Raw genomic sequence first — 3598 nt, 5'->3', positions numbered from 1 at the left:
CCGCCGCCGCCGCCGGCAGTGGTGGCGGCGGCAGCGGCCGCTCTCACGCGCGCGATCTCCGACATAGTATATAACACTGGAGCACCGCGTAGTCGGAAGCAACAACGGCACACACGGTTTATATAAGAAGGGGAGTATTAAACTCGCGCTCCGTGAGTTTTGGACTCGATTGCGGATCTACCGGGTGTTCCTACAGCTCGGAAAATGTCACTTCTTGAATTTTTACTCTAGAGTACCGGAATGCGCGGGTATTAAGATGGTTCTTTGAAAACCTGTATTTATCATGTGTCCTCTTTTTCTTCCCCCCTCTCTTTACTCTGAACTTTCCCGGAACTCTCGAGCGTTATTTCTTGTCTTTCGGATAATTCTTGAATCGTATTCTTAGATATTGTTTGAGTTAAGTTCATTGGAATCATTCCAGCTCTTTTGTAAATTTCTGTTAAAAGAAAATTGCTCCTCTAAGTAATTTTGTATACAGTTTACAAAAGAGGTAACGCTAGTGTGTTTACCAGTTCGAGGTAATCGTCTGTCTATCTCTATACGATATTTTCGAATTATCTCTGAAAATAATCCTTAGTACACACGATTGAATCATTTGTATCCTGTACATTTTCTTTTTTTTTTTTGAAAAACTAGAAGCATCAAATAATTAGTTATAACGCTTACATATATACAATTTTTTAAATACACAATAGTATAAATATTGTCTAAAGTATAAGAATTACTTAATAGTTTTTATACATTTGTTAAAATGATAAAAATTAACCTAAGACATGAACGATCCATCGTGTGCAATAAAGGATTAGAAAATCATTGTGTGTACTAAGAGTTAAGATAACTAGAAAAGATATTTACGCAAAAGTTCCGTTTGGAGTAATAATATATTTTTCGTTTTTATTTTAATTCCATATGATTATAAATTTACAGAAAAGAAATAGCGTTTATCAGTTTGAGGTGATCGTGTCTCCATAGAACGTCTCCGAATTAGAAAGAAATATTTACGCAAAAATGCCGTTTTGAAAAATAGTTCGTTCTTTTGAAGAAGTACATTTCTCATTTTTATCTTAATTTCATATGATATAGATTTATAGAGAAAAGAGGTAATGTTTATCGAATCAAGCAATTGTGCCTGTATAGAAAGTCTCCAAGATAATTAGAAAAAAGAGACAGCAGAAATGCGTTTTGAGGAAATAATGTTTATGCATTTATCAGTTGAAGGCAATCGCGCCTCTATGAAGACCTGTTCTGATATACACATTGCTAGTATTGAAAATCTACAGTTCACGTTGTGTGTACTAAAAATTGTTCAGTGTATATATCGAAACACAGTCAGAATGTCTCTGAATTAAGATAATTAAAGGGATACTGGAGCGACCTGGAGGGAAACTATCGACAGTCATATAAAAATCTCCGAATTGACTAAACGGAATCAAATATCCTTTTAAAGTAGATGCAAAATTAGTAGATGGTGCAGTAGACTTTAAACTAAAATTTAAAAAAAAGTTAAGTAAGTTTGTACCTTTTTTTCGATTTTAGTATAAAGTTCACTGCATCACCATCTAATTTTGCGTTTGCTTTAATCATGTAAAAGGATTTTTGATTTCGTTGAGTCAATTTGGAAATTTTTATATGACTGTGTTGTCGATAATTTGATCACTCTAGCATCCCCTTAAAAATGCCGTTTTGACTAGTATGTTTCTTGTTTTCATCTTCGTTTCATACGACTTATAGAAGGTACTTCGGAATTGGCACACGACGTTGCGCCAGTAAGATTCTAGCACGCACTGACCTTGCTCTCGGAAACCAGTGCGGGATAATTGTACAGGCGGATGTATAGCATCGTTGGCGCGTGTTTGCGGACGAAACGCGTGTAATTTGCGCTTACCGAATAAACCTTAAGGAAATTGTACACTGATTTACAAGAACGCGAAAAAAACGAAGCTTCTTTCGCGAAACGTTCCGTTTGAGAATTCGTAACATCCGTTTGTGCGGATTAACTCAGAGTACTTGATTTAATCCTTATCTGGGCAATCTATTTTCGTACCGTCAGCGGACAAACAGAGCGCAACACGTTCCGCAGCTATTTAAATGTTTTTACGCGTTCACGTAAATGGAACAAGCTGATTTGATTGCTCCGTACTTTTAACTTTGATTGACTTTAAAACACACACATATTCCTTTATCTTTTATAGTTAAATATTATTGAATATTATTTAATATTACTTTAATAGTGTAAGAAGTAGATGTCTCAAGATTTGGAGTAAGCTTCTCGCTCGACTAAGGATTAAACTGCGCTGTTACAACCTTAAACTGCGCCTGATTAAAATCGCTTTTCCCTTCACTAAATGTTAAGAAGATTTTTTTTTATATCGTGTGAAACCTCTTATAAATCGTGAGAAACTATATAACTCCAGTTTGTTCGGTTTACACATAAATCCGACTCCCTCTTGAATTAATTTTTAGAATGTCAGAGAAAGTGCATTTTCTCGAATCTTAAAAGAATTCTATTTCTTTAGAGAGAAGTTTTTCAATTTAGTATGTTACTTGTCTCAGAGTAAGACACAATTTTAGGAACATTACATCCTCCAATACTCGAAAATTTAATGTTTCTACTGTTGGACTTCTAATCCAATTGTTAACATTATTTAAAAGTTCCACAATAACTACGATAATACTAGAACTTTATATTGCTTGTGAAGTATATAACAGATAAATACGAAAGAACTTCGTTCAGTAAATCAATATCGAGTGTCGTTGATAAAACGAATTATGCGAAATGCATGTGAATTAGAAGGACTTGGATTTATGTGTAAACCGAACAAACTGGAGTTATAGTTTCACATTATAAGAGGTTTCACACGACATAAAAAAAAATCTTATTAACATTTAGTAAAGGGAGAAGCGTCTTTAGTCAGGCGCAGTTTAGGGTTGTAACAAGTTTAATCCTTAGTCGAAATTTATTGCAAATTAAAGATTCGCAAGCTAAAAAAACTTAACCATTTTAATAATAGAGTTTTAAAACAGACTGAACCTAAACGTAATAAGCGGATGTTACTTAATTTGTACATGGAAAAAACGGTTTTATTGAAGTATCTTGAAAAATTAATCAGATACAGATCTAAAATAATTTTATTGAACTAAAATATCAAAATATATACTATCAAAATAATTATATTAGAACCCTTCAACATTAATGACAATGCTGTAAAAAGTTTTGACATTCTAGCAACTAGCTTGGCTTATATAATTATTTTGATGGTCCAAACAATTATTTTATTTTCAGTTATGTCTAGCTATTTTAGCCATAGCTAGTCTAGTTAAATTTTTAGATACTTCCGCAAAACCGTTCTTTCCTTGTAACTATTCAATCTCCATATTTTAGTAACTGTATATACACTTATTTTAACGGATCTGTGAACTAATTAATATTTTTTATACCGCGGATATTATTCATCAGTTTAATGTGATAAATACTTAGCATAATGAGATACTAAATACAAAGAGTTATTATGTTGCGTATCCTTCGCTCATCTGCGTATCTTTAGATTTCAGAGAAGCATGGAATCATTGAAGAATGAAATTAAGAAGCCAATTACGC

General features: G+C 33.2%; 1 protein-coding gene across 3 annotated transcripts in view; it reads right to left on the bottom strand.

Annotated features, from left to right (window-relative positions):
* Positions 1-3598, bottom strand: part of LOC108745579 — a 126426-nt gene that overhangs the window by 117445 nt on the left and 5383 nt on the right. The gene's annotated exons all lie outside the window — the stretch shown is intronic.

This window comes from Trachymyrmex septentrionalis, unplaced genomic scaffold (assembly GCF_001594115.1).
Source record: "Trachymyrmex septentrionalis isolate Tsep2-gDNA-1 unplaced genomic scaffold, Tsep1.0 scaffold14, whole genome shotgun sequence".
NCBI lineage: Eukaryota > Metazoa > Arthropoda > Insecta > Hymenoptera > Formicidae > Trachymyrmex > Trachymyrmex septentrionalis.
The sequence above is the reverse complement of the archived record's forward strand: the minus strand, read 5'-3'. Positions and strand labels throughout refer to the sequence as shown.